We start from the raw sequence: 13,890 nt of genomic DNA on the forward strand, positions 1-13,890 counted from the left end.
CATCGTTCTTCTCTTTCCAACAGCATGTCTTTCAAAGCTCAGATTTTTAAACTTTTTAAACGGTGTGGATCCAAGTGGAGGGATCACATTTTAGTCATTCAGTGATTCAAAGAATATGAACTTTTAATATTCATTCAGATGTTTTCTGACTCTAAATTTTCTTTAGTCATTACCCATCTTTTTCTAATTTGCATTTTAAACATTTTCAGCTCTTTTCCAACTTCTTCTGTGTGGATGTCAGCTTTTAGCAGTTCAGCACTTTCTTTTTCAGGTGCAGATTTCTGTATTTTTCATCTCATTCAACATTTTTAATTTAAAATTCAGCAATTAATTCATTTCAATGCATACATTCAGATTCAAGCATTTACACTGCAGTTTCTTCAGAAAATGCACTTTTAGTTAGTGTGAATGCTTGTAAAAGCATTCACAGTATTGTTCTTCTAATTAGTGTGAATGCTTGTAAAGCATTCACAGTATTGTTCTTCTGTTTCTTTATTATTATTTTTCACTATCTATTCCAGACGTTTTTGGACGCTAACTCCTTCAAAACCGTTCAGCTTAGAAAACCATTCAAACACCGTTAGATTCCTCTTCTTTTGGAATGGTGTGCTTCTATTTTTCATTTTAACATTTATATTTTTAAAATTATTCAACTTTTTTTCAACAAAAATTTCCCATGTATTTCAATGGGAGACCCTTCAAATTCTCCTTCAACTTACTCCTCTTTAAACTGTATCTACTTCCACATACATTGACGTAGAGCCACCATTCAAACTTTAAAACGAAGACAAGACATTCAACTATTCAACTTGTATTTATCTTTTCAATATCTATTATACTTTTTCTTCAGTTCCAGTTTAAGTTTCATGATGTTTTTCACCCGTTTCAGAGTTTATAATGGTGTGTATGGGACTTGAATGTTGGGGCTAGAGTGAGACAGCTCAACTGCTAGAGTGAGAGGAGCAAAAAATTAATCTTAAAATATTTTTTAAAACTGCTGCTGTGTCCACGGTGTTTGGTCTACAGGTATGATTTTACCCTCAAAACGTAGCCATCGCTGTCCTCTTTCATCCAATGTGTTTACTATTGTACTAGGTGTTATGGTTCTTTGATAAATGTCACCAATGCACAGCCTCCTCCCTCCAACTCCTCCATAGACTCTAATGTTAAAATGGCTCAGAAGGTTCGTTTGAAAACCAGAAGTACAGGCTGTCTTTACACTGTCACCACGTCCATATAATAAACTCCACAAGCATGAAAACTGAGAATTCAGTAGACTGGACATTGCTGTCGCTCACGGTGAAAGAATTTTGTCAATAGGACCTGTACTTTTCATTTGGGAGCGATTTGTTTCGACCTGACTTTTCTGTTCATTTTAAGCAGCAAAAGTGAGGTGCATGTCTGTGCGCGTGTGTATGGAGCCAGTGGGTGCAGTCACTATAGCAACCAGGCTCACACCTGCCTGCCTAACGAGCTCTCTCTCACTCTGCCAATATTCATCTTAAACACTTTCTTTCAACTGCTGCTGTGTCCACAGTGTTTGCTCTACAGCCATCATTTTACCCTCAAAACGTCGCCATCGTTGTTCTCTTTCCAACACTGTGTCTTTCAAAGTTCAGACATTTAAAATTTTTAAACTGTGTGGATCCAAGTGGAGGGATCACATTTTAGTCATTCAGTGATTCAAAGAATATGAACTTTTAATATTCATTCAGATGTTTTCTGACTCTAAATTTTCTTTTCTCATTTCTAAGTTTTTTCTAATTTACAATTAAAACATTTTCAGCTTTTTCCCAACTTGTTCTTCTGTGTAAACTTCAGCTTTTAGCACATCAGCACTTTTGTTTTCAGATTAAATTCCGTTTCTTTTTATCTCATTGAAACTTTTTAACTTAGAATTCAGCAATTAATTCATTTCAGTGCATACATTCAGATTCAAGCATTCACACTGCAGTTTCTTCAGAAAATGCACTTTCCAGTCTTTATTAGTGTGAATGCTTGTAAAAGCATTCACAGTATTGTTGTTGTAATCTTTATTATTATTATTATATTTTATCTATTCCGTACGTTTTTTGTAGTCCTACTCCTTCAAAACCGTTCAACTTAGAAAAACCATTCAAACACCGTTAGATTCCTCTTCTTTTGGACATGACTGCTTCTACTTTTCTCATTTATAACATTTATATTTTTAAAATTATTCAACTTTTTCAACAAAAATTTCCCATGTATTTCAATGGGAGACCCTTCAAATCCTCATTCAACTTACTCATTTTCAAACTGTATCTACTTCAACATACGTTGACATAGAGCCACCATTCAAACTTTAAAACGAAGACAAGACATTCAACTATTCAACTTGTATTTATCTTTTCAATATCTGTTATACTTTTCTTCAGTTCCAGTTTAAGTTTCATGATGTTTTTTCAGCCGTTTCAGAGTTTATAATGGTGTGTATGGGACGGAATGTTGGGGCTAGAGTGAGACAGCTGAACTGCTAGAGTGAGAGGAGCCAAAAATTAATCTTAAAATATATTTTTAAAACTGCTGCTGTGTCCACGGTGTTTGGTCTACAGGTATGATTTTACCCTCAAAACGTAGCCATCGCTGTCCTCTTTCATCCATTGTGTTTACTATTGTCCTAGGTGTTATGGTTCTTTCATAAATGTCACCAATGCACAGCCTCCTCCTCCAACTCCTCCATAGACTCTAATGTTAAAATGGCTCAGAAGGTTCGTTTGAAAACCAGAAGTACAGGCTGTCTTTACACTGTCACCACGTCCATATAATAAACTCCACAAGCATGAAAACTGAGAATTAGGTAGACTGACATTGCTGTCACTCACGGTGAAAGAATTTTGTGAATAGGACCTGTACTTTTCATTTGGGAGCGATTTGTTTCGACCTGACTTTTCTGTTCATTTTAAGCAGCAAAAGTGAGGTGCATGTCTGTGTGCGTGTGTATGGAGCCCCTGGCTCAGTCACTATAGCAACCAGGCTCACACCTGCCTGCCTAACGAGCTCTCTCTCACTCTGCCAAGATTCATCTTGAACACTTCTCTTTCAACTGCTGCTGTGTCCACAGTGTTTGCTCTACAGCCATCATTTTACCCTCAAAACGAAGCCATCGTTCTTCTCTTTCCAACAGCGTGTCTTTCAAAGCTCAGAGATGTAAACCTTTAAAACTGTGTGGATCCAAATGGAGGGATCATATTTTAGTCATTCAGTGATTCAAAGAATATGAACTTTTAATATTCATTCAGATGTTTTCTGACTCTAAATTTGTTTTTCTCATTTCTTAGGTTTTTCTAATTTACATTTAAAACACTTTCAGCTATTTTCCAACTTCTTCTCTGTGGATGTCAGCTTTTAGCAGTTCAGCACTTTTCTGTACATTTCTGTAATTTTGATCTCATTCAAAATTTTTAACTCAAAATTCAACAATTAATTCATTTCAGTGCATACATTCAGATTCAAGCATTCACACTGCAGTTTCTTCAGAAAATGCACTTTCTAGTTAGTGTGAATGCTTGTAAAAGCATTCACAGTATTGTTCTTCTAATCTTTATTAGTGTGAATGCTTGTAAAAGCATTCACAGTATTGTTCTTCTAATCTTTATTATTATTAGTGTGAATGCTTGTAAAAGCATTCACAGTATTGTTGTTGTAATCTTTATTCTATTTAGTGTGAATGCTTGTAAAAGCATTCACAGTATTGTTCTTCTAATCTTTATTATTATTAGTGTGAATGCTTGTAAAAGCATTCACAGTATTGTTCTTAATCTTTATTAGTGTGAATGCTTGTAAAAGCATTCACAGTATGTTCTTCTAATCTTTATTATTATTATTATTATTATATTTTATTATATATTCCGACGCTTTTTTTGTAGTCTATCTCCTTCAAAACCGTTCAACTTAGAAAACCATTCAAACACCGTTAGATTCCTCTTCTTTTGGACATGACTGCTTCTATTTTTCTCATTTTTAACATTTATATTTTTAATTTTATTCAACTTTTTTCAACAAAATTTCCCATGTATTTCAATGGGGAGACCCTTCAAATTCTCCTTCAACTTACTCATTTTCAAACTGTATCTGCTTCCATATACGTTGACATAGAGCCACCATTCAAACTTTAAAACGAAGACAAAACATTCAACTATTCAATTTGTATTTATCTTTTCAATATCTGTTATACTTTTTCTTCAGTTCCAGTTTAAGTTTCATGATGTTTTTTCACCCATTTCAGAGTTTATAATGGGTGTGTATGGGACGGAATGTTGGGGCTAGAGTGAGACAGCTCAACTGCTAGAGTGAGAGGAGCGAAAAAAATTAATCTGAAAATATTTTTTAAAACTGCTGCTGTGTCCACGGTGTTTGGTCTACAGGTATGATTTTACGCTCAAAACGTAGCCATCGCTGTCCTCTTTCATCCAATGTGTTTACTATTGTACTAGGTGTTATGGTTCTTTCATAAATGTCACCAAAGCACAGCCTCCTCCCTCCAACTCCTCCATAGACTCTAATGTTAAAATGGCTCAGAAGGTTCGTTTGAAAATCAGAAGAGCATGGTGTTTTTACACTGTCACCACGTCCATATAATAAACTCCACAGGCATGAAAACTGAGAATTAGGTAGACTGGACATTGCTGCGCTCACGGTGAAAGAATTTCGTCAATAGGACCTGTACTTTTCATTTGGGAAGGATTTGTTTGGGCCTGACTTTTCTGTTCATTTTAAGCAGCAAAAGTGAGGTGCATGTCTGTGCGTGTGTATGGAGCCCCTGGCTCAGTCACTATAGCAACCAGGCTCACACCTGCCTGCCTAATGAGCTCTCTCTCTCTCACTGTGCCAAGATTCATCTTAAACACTTCTCTTTCAACTACTGCTGTGTCCACAGTGTTTGCTCTACAGACATCATTTTACCCTCAAAACGTCGCCATCGTTCTTCTCTTTCCAACACTGTGTCTTTCAAAGCTCAGAGATGTAAAGCTTTAAAACTGTGTGGATCCAAGTGGAGGGATCACATTTTAGTCATTCAGTCATTCAAAGAATATGAACTTTTAATATTCATTCAGATGTTTTCTGACTCTAAATTTTCTTTTCTCATTACTTAGGTTTTTCTAATTTACATTTAAAACATTTTCAGCTCTTTTCCAACTTCTTCCCTGTGCTTGTCAGCTTTTAGCAGTTCAGCACTTTTGTTTTCAGGTGCAAATTTCTGTATTTTTCATTTCATTCAACATTTTTAACTTAAAATTCAGCAATTAATTCTTTTCAGTGCATATATTCAGATTCAAGCATTCACACTGCAGTTTCTTCAGAAAATGCACTTTCTAGTTATTATTATTATTATATTTTATTATATATTCCAGACGTTTTTGTAGTCTATCTCCTTCAAAACCGTTCAACTTAGAAAACCATTCAAACACCGTTAGATTCTCTTCTTTTGGACATGACTGCTTCTATTTTTCTCATTTTTAAGATTTATATTTTTAATTTTATTCAACTTTTTCAACAAAAATTTCCCATGTATTTCAATGGGGAGACCCTTCAAATCCTCATTCAACTTACTCATTTTCAAACTGTATCTACTTCAACATAGGTTGACATAGAGCCACCATTCAAACTTTAAAACGAAGACAAGACATTCAACTATTCAACTTGTATTTATCTTTTCAATATCTGTTATACTTTTTCTTCAGTTCCAGTTTAAGTTTCATGATGTTTTTTCAGCCGTTTCAGAGTTTATAATGGGTGTGTATGGGACGGAATGTTGGGGCTAGAGTGAGACAGCTGAACTGCTAGAGTGAGAGGAGCGAAAAAATTAATCTTAAAAAATTTTTTAAAACTGCTGCTGTGTCCACAGCGTTTTTTTCTACAGGTCTGATTTTACCCTCAAAACGTAGCCATCGCTGTCCTCTTTCATCCAATGTGTTTACTATTGTGCTAGGTGTTATGGTTCTTTCATAAATGTCACCAAAGCACAGCCTCCTCCCTCCAAGTCCTCCATAGACTCCAATGTTAAAATGGCTCAGAAAGTTCCTTTGAAAATCAGAAGAGCAGGCTGTCTTTACACTGTCACCACGTCCATATAATAAACTCCACAGGCATGAAAACTGAGAATTAGGTAGACTAGACATTGCTGTCGCTCACGGTGAAAGAATTTTGTCAATACGACATGTACTTTTCATTTGGGAAGGATTTGTTTGGGGCTGACTTTTCTGTTCATTTTAAGCAGCAAAAGTGAGGTGCATGTCTGTGTGCGTGTGTATGGAGCCCTGGCTCAGTCACTATAGCAACCAGGCTCATACCTGCCTGCCTAACGAGCTCTCTCACTCTGCCAAGATTCATCTTGAACACTTCTCTTTCAACTGCTGCTGTGTCCACAGTGTTTGCTCTACAGCCATCATTTTACCCTCAAAATGAAGCCATCGTTCTTCTCTTTCCAACAGCGTGTCTTTCAAAGCTCAGAAATGTAAACCTTTTAAACTGTGTGGATCCAAGTGGAGGGATCATATTTTAGTCATTCAGTGATTCAAAGAATATGAACTTTTAATATTCATTCAGATGTTTTCTGACTCTAAATAGTCTTTTCTCATTACTCAGGTTTTTCTAATTTACATTTAAAACATTTTCAGCTATTTTCCAACTTCTTCTCTGTGCTTGTCAGCTTTTAGCAGTTCAGCACTTTTGTTTTCAGGTGCAAATTTCTGTATTTTTCATCTCATTCAAAATTTTTAACTAAAAATTCAGCAATTAATACATTTCAGTGCATACATTGAGATTTCACATTCACACTGCAGTTTCTTCAGAAAATGCACTTTCTAGTTATATTTTATTATATATTCCGTGACGTTTTTTTGTACTCTATCTCCTTCAAAACCGTTCAACTTAGAAAAACCATTCAAACACGTTAGATTCCTCTTCTTTTGGACATGACTGCTTCTACTTTTCTCATTTATAACATTTATATTTTTAAAATTATTCAACTTTTTCAACAAAAATTTCCCATGTATTTCAATGGGAGACCCTTCAAATCCTCATTCAACTTACTCATTTTCAAACTGTATCTACTTTAACATACGTTGACATAGAGCTACCATTCAAACTTTAAAACGAAGACAAGACATTCAACTATTCAACTTGTATTTATCTTTTCAATATCTATTATACTTTTTCTTCAGTTCCAGTTTAAGTTTCATGATGTTTTTTCAGCCGTTTCAGAGTTTATAATGGGTGTGTATGGGACGGAATGTTGGGGCTAGAGTGAGACAGCTGAACTGCTAGAGTGAGAGGAGCCAAAAATTAATCTTAAAATCTTTTTAAAACTGCTGCTGTGTCCACAGTGTTTGGTCCCATTTTGTTTTATAACAAGAGACTGTATAGGACCAGCATGCATTGGGGTGGGCCTATGGTTTTTTTACCAGAGCAGGAGAAGCAGCAGGAAGGATCTTGTTATTGCTTGCCAAACTGGATAAATAAACCATAAAAACTCAACTTTCAAGTTTGGACAGTGGACTTCTTTTTACCTGCGTACGAAATATTACCTCAGTGCAGCAGTGGCTTGTGAACTTTAAATTGTGGGACGTTTGGTTTGTCAAAAAGTAAAGGAATAGCCACTACACTCGAGTTGGGGGATGGGTGTTCATACTGGAGGGATTGTTCGCCCAGGCGCCAAACAGGCTAGGACCGCCACTGCTGGCAACCACAGCACAACCACAGCCTTCCTCCAAGTTCACCTCAAGACTACAGAAATAACAACCCATTAAAAAAATCGAAGGAGCAACGGAGCTATGCCTAACAGGAGAAAAAAATACCATCTCAACCTGCATGTCAACACTTGATCACAAGCCAAACATCTGATTTATGAATCAAATATCCAGATAAAAACTGGCTCACATGAGGATGTCCCAGGAAAGGAAGACCAAAAGTTACCTCTGCTGCTGAGGATAAATACACCAAGAGTCACCAGGTTCAGAAATAGACTGTTCGGAGAAAACAGCGTGAATCAGGCCTTTATGGTCAAATAACTGCTTAGAAACCAGTCCTTAGGGTAAAGCAACAAGCAGAAGAGATTTGTTTGGGCCAAGAAACCCAAGGAATGAACATTAGACCAGTGAAATAGAAAGAGAAGAATAAAATAAAAATAAAATAAAATAAAATAAAGGAGGAAATTCATAAAAATTGAGTATATAATAATAATGCATGCTCATCAGTATATAGACAGTGTGCTAAAACACACAGATACAGATATATACACTCACCCATGTAGATGTACTCATATATTGTTAGAAAACAAACCCCCACCAAAAAAACACCACACAAAAAAACAAGGGAACAGACAGTGCTCAAGGAACAAGTACAACACAGTGAGACAATAGCTTTTAAGTTCGTTACTCCAGGGCTTTTCGGGCTGGAGCTTAGGCCAGTGGTTTCAAGTTAGTTAGAGAGGCATCCGACAAAATGGTTGCTGCAATGGGAGGTGTCCTCTTCCGTTTCAGTCCATCTAATTTCACATCTCCATCTCCTGCCTGTCTATTGAACAGTCCGCCCCCCAGGTTCTCTTCAGTAACCACAAAACCACATCTCCCGTACAAGTTAAATGGGATACGATTATATCTGTTCACCGTCCGTCGTCTCCCCACATTCCAAAAACGACCAAAAAAATTTCCCCACATTTCTTTAAAGGAAGCATGTTTACCCTTAATCATGGACACATTAAATCATGTTCTCAATCTTTTGAGTGCACGATTCCAAAGCAAGGGATTTCGACAGCCAAGTTCTCAAGTGTGGTCTACTTTTGGCTATGCTATATTTTGCCTGTAACAGGCAGAAGATTGTATTTTGGTGAACTTTTGCTCAGGTAGCTTTCAGTGGGGAAACTCCCTAGCAAAATGGTAAATGGTAAATGGCCTGCATTTGTACAGCACTTTACTCAGTCCCTAAGGACCCCAAAGCGCTTTTACACTACATTCAGTCATTCACACACATTCACACACTGGCAATGGCAAGCTACAATGTAGCCACAGCTGCCCTGGGGCGCACTGACAGAGGCGAGGCTGCCAGACACTGGCGCCGCCGGGCCCTCTGACCACCACCAGTAGGCAAACATGGGGTTAGTATCTTGCCCAAGGATATTTGGCATGCAGCCAGGAGGCAGCCTGGGATCGAACCACCGACCTTCTGATTAGCGGCTGACCTGCTGTGCCACCTGAGCTACAGCCACCTAGCATACATAATTTAGGACATGGATTCAGCCTAACACTTGTATACGCGCAATTACATCTAAAACTTGGATTTCTGAACATTCCCATAGGCAATGCATGTGTGTCCCTTATCCCCACATTTAATACATACGTCCGAAATGTTAGGGTCAAATTTGTTTAATAATGTTGGGGTGACATATGTTCTCATTAGCAATTTATACTGGATTAGTTTATAGATTGTGTTTGGGCTTTCTAGCAGACGTTTTTGCCATTCCTCTGTGGTTATTCTACACTTTAAGTCTTGACACTATGCAAGTCTCTGAGGATGTTTGAGCCATCTCTGAGGTTGCTATAAAAACGGGATATTAAACCCTTCTTCAGCTGATGGTTTATTGCTATGTCCTATAATGAGTTTAGAGTGGGTAGTGTTTGGGATTTTTGAGTTTTTGAAATGAAGCTTCTGATTTGAAGAAATTTGAAGAAATGTTTAGTTGGAATGCCAAATTTCAGTGTCAAGTCATTAAAGCACATTGGGATGTCCTTGTCAAATACAGTGGGATGCAAAAAGTTTGGGCATTATCATTATTGCACACTTTCTGTAAATCCAATAAACTTCATTTCACTTCTCAAATATCACTGTGTGTGTCTCCTATATGATATATTTAACTGACATTTTTTTATTGTAACAATCAACGATTTATACAGGAAAATAATGACTATTAACAGGGTTGCCCAAACTTTTTGCATTTTGTAGGTCTGCAATTTTGCACAAACCTCTGACAGCCCACATTTTAAAAACCCAAATCTTTCCAACCGGGTTCAAAGGCCTTATTGCCCCAGATAGGCGTAGAATTGGGATAGTGCTGGTGTTTCATTTTGAAACTTGAGTGCATGGAACCAGACACAAACGGTATTTTTTTAACAAACAGATTCAATGTATCTTTCATCAGATCTTTATATTTTTGCGGAGTACAGGTAAGAACTGAGCGGTAAGGGGTAGTGCTTGTCCTTTCTAAATTTACCCAGGATAAGGTTGTCGTTGAAAACCAGCTTTAGGCTGTGGAGCGCTGGCAGCGCAGTAGTACCATTTCAGGTTTGGAATACCCAGACCTCCCCTGTCATACAGAAGATTTAGTAACAATAGGCATAGTCTGGCCTTTTTTTGCCTTTTTGAAGAAGTCATCTGGAGGGCTGAGAGGAATGGCTTGGAAGAGATATAGAAATTTTTGGGAGAATGTTCATCTTGAGAATGTTTAGACATGTCATCTGCGAACGATCCAATTTTTGGACACTGTTTGTTCTGATGCCAGAGATTTTGGTTGCTCCTTATGTCAATAGCCAATGGCTCAGTTGCTAGTGTGAAGAGAAGAGGCGAAAGGGGGCAGCCTTGGCATGTACCTCTACCTAGATTGAAGGGTTTAGATATAATGTTGTTGGTTGTAACTGAGGCTATAGGGTTTATTATATAATATTTTGACCCAAGTCATAAAGTAACTGCCAAAAGCCAACCTGAGAGAGTACTTTATAAAGATAGTTATGTTCGACCCGGTCAAAGGCTTTTTCTTCATCCAATGAAAGCAGAGCCATATCTGGATGTTCTGAATTTGAGTAAATTACATTCAGGACTCTGCAAATACCATGATGCGCTTGCGGCCTTTTTAGAATAGAATATAATAATCCTTTAATTGTCCCACAAAGGGAAATTTGGTTGTAACAGCAGCAAAAAACAAAACACATATATAAACAGAACAGGACACAGAACAGAAACACACACAATTTTTTAGATATTTACATCATGGAAAATAGTTACCAAAACAGAGTACTGTACAGTTATTAAAAAAATTAGAGTACAGATAAGTGGCAAACCCAGGTTGTAGTGTGCAAAAACCCATTCTGGTCAGAGTCAGTGAGAAGATGAAGGTACCATTCAAATCTATTTGCCAGTACTTTAGCTATTATCTTGGCATCAGAATTTATTAGTGAAATTGGTCTGTAAGATTCTCATTTTGTAGGCGGTTTCCCAGGCTTGGGTGGCATCTCCTGTTGACGTATATAGTTGCAAGTAATAAAAGTTCAAAGAGATCATTTATTCTTTGAGGATCTGTGTTGTTTTTCATCTGCGGGTCTAATTTTGTTTGTTGTTCGTTTGTTCAGTAACGCTTTTTATGCTTTTTATGCACCATGCCAAAAGTTTTTCCTGCCTTTTCCCCCTCATCATAGCATCACGGTTCTGGGTCCGTTGGACCCAGTATTTTTGAGTTGTTATGGTTTGGTTTAATTTTTGTATGATGGATTGTTCTTTATGTTTCTCTGGTGCTTTGTTGGGTTTTATGATGAATCTGTGTTCCAGGTATTCTGGTTTAGGGATCACTTCTTAGGTTTTGGGTTCTCATGTGTATTGCAGTTTCTGTTCAGTATTCAGTCTGTCTTTCAGTGTCGAGTCTGCGTCCTTGTCTAGTGGTTTCTGGTTTCCTGTTTTATTGTGAAAGTCTATGTCCTATGTTAGTGTGTGCAGCTTTGCTCCCCTGTCTCGTTAGCCCTGATCTCTCCCAGCTGTGTCTCCCTCCTGTTGCCCATTCCCTGATTACCACCCTCTGTATATAAGCCCTGTGTTTTCCCGTGCTCGGTGTCGCGTCGTCACCATCAGATCATGCCTGTGTGTTTCGATTTTTCAGTGTCATTGTTCAGTTCATGTTTTTGTTTGGTCATCAGCAATAAAGCTGAGGTTTTTGAGTTTCAAGTTAGTGTCTGAGTCCTGCATTTGGATCCACCTCTTCATCCGCCTGCACACAGAGCCCTGACACATAGTAGGTCTGCCTCAGTCTAAATTGTTCTGCTGAGGCCTTGTCAGTAGTTAATTTATCATATTTTTGCTTTGTCTTAAAAAGTTTTTTGTTGTTTTTATTTAGAGTCATTTAAATTTATCTCTAGTTACACTTCTTTTTATTTGACCTTCAAGGTCCAACATCTCAGTACTATGTTTATTTGATTTGCCGCATCGAATGCAATCACACACCTGCAGCTGATCAGCCTAATCTCCAGAGCAGTCTTAGCAGAGTGGCTGAGCACCCGTCAGCGCTGGATGCGTCGCTCTAAGAAACTGATCTCAGAAACAGGTGGATCGAGCTGGACGCACTGATTTTGGGAACAGAGGAAACGCAGACAAGGGGCACCGTCACCAGAAGAAAATATTCTACACTTTGTCACTCACCTCACTGTAATTAACGCACTATCTTCATTCAAAGAGTCCTGCTTGTGGGTTCTGCATCCGCATATCTGACATCCCATCTAACCCGAAGCTGTAGTTTCGGGTTTATTAAAGTAGAAATCGTCATCAATATTTTTCCCTACATTTTCCAAGAATTTTTGGTTATGCACCCAGTGTGGTTTTTAAACGCCAAACACGATTACGTCTAGAAGTTGTTATAGCTGAAAAGTTAAGCGTGGTTAATGAGTGGTCAGACATAACCACACTTTTTGTATGAACAGCTGTTAATTCTGGGGACAATTAGAGTTCGAGATAAGAAAACAATCTATGTGACTGTGGCTGTTGTGACTGGCTGAATGACAGGAATATTCTCTCCTGTTGGATTTTTCTAGTCTCCATACATCTATTAGGTTTAGTTCAGGCATAAAATGTTGTATAACTTATCTACATTTTGGATGGGAAGAAAAGAGTCTAAACCTGATGATCTATCAAGCTGTTGTGTCCACATACTATTGCATTTTGTTCTGTAGATGCAATTACCAGAAGCCTAGAGGGCGCTAGTGAGTATGTTGTTGTTGTGGCATTTTGAGAAGAAGAAAAATAAAGAAAGGCGTTATCTCCGGTGATCCTCTGTTCCTACCTGCGTGTGTGTAACGCCTGCTGAACTAACACCACACAACAAGTGGCTGCAGAGTAGTGGTTATGAAGTTATGGTTCTGCTCTCTTTGCAATCCCCGGCTGTGTTCCTGGATTGTCCAGGCGAACCGAGAATTCCATTTGCTGCGTGGAAAAAGTTGTTCGATAACTACTTGCTTGTGATCGGGGTAATGACTTTGCTACGGAGAGGAAGAGGGCCCTGCTCATTCACTGCTTTGGGAACGGAGGGACAATGAATCTACAGCGTCTTGCCACTCGCTACGGATGATTACGAGGGATCCGTAAATGGAGGAGGATTTGACGCTTGATAGAGCTTTGGAAATTGCTAGGCATACAGGGGCTGCAATAGCTGATGCAAAGGCCATTGCTGTTGGTGAAACAAAGCCTGTTGCCACTGTTCAAGTACAAAAGAAGATGCGCAAGCCAAAATACAAAGCAGCTAAGAAAACGGATACAGCTCCAACGTGCTACCGTTAGGTTCAGCTGATCACAAAGCCAATGATAAATCCTGCCCCGCAACAGACTGCAAATGTAATACGATGTGGGAAAATTGGACATTTTTCGAGAGTGTGCACATCTTCCCATAAGCCTGTTAATGAAGTGACTGTGCCTGAAATGTGTGTTTAACTGTTGACAATTGTGTCAGTAGTGATCCAGCTAAACTGACGTGCACTGTTACTGTCACTGTACCAAATACTGCACAGGCATGTACTGTTAAGCTACTAGTAGACACAGGGTCTGGTGTTTCCATACTGCCTGAACATGTTTACAGCACAAACTTTGGCTCAGTTAAGTTAAGTAATCCAGCTGTTCAGCTTA

This window comes from Oreochromis aureus, linkage group 12 (genome assembly GCF_013358895.1).
Source record: "Oreochromis aureus strain Israel breed Guangdong linkage group 12, ZZ_aureus, whole genome shotgun sequence".
Lineage (NCBI taxonomy): Eukaryota > Metazoa > Chordata > Actinopteri > Cichliformes > Cichlidae > Oreochromis > Oreochromis aureus.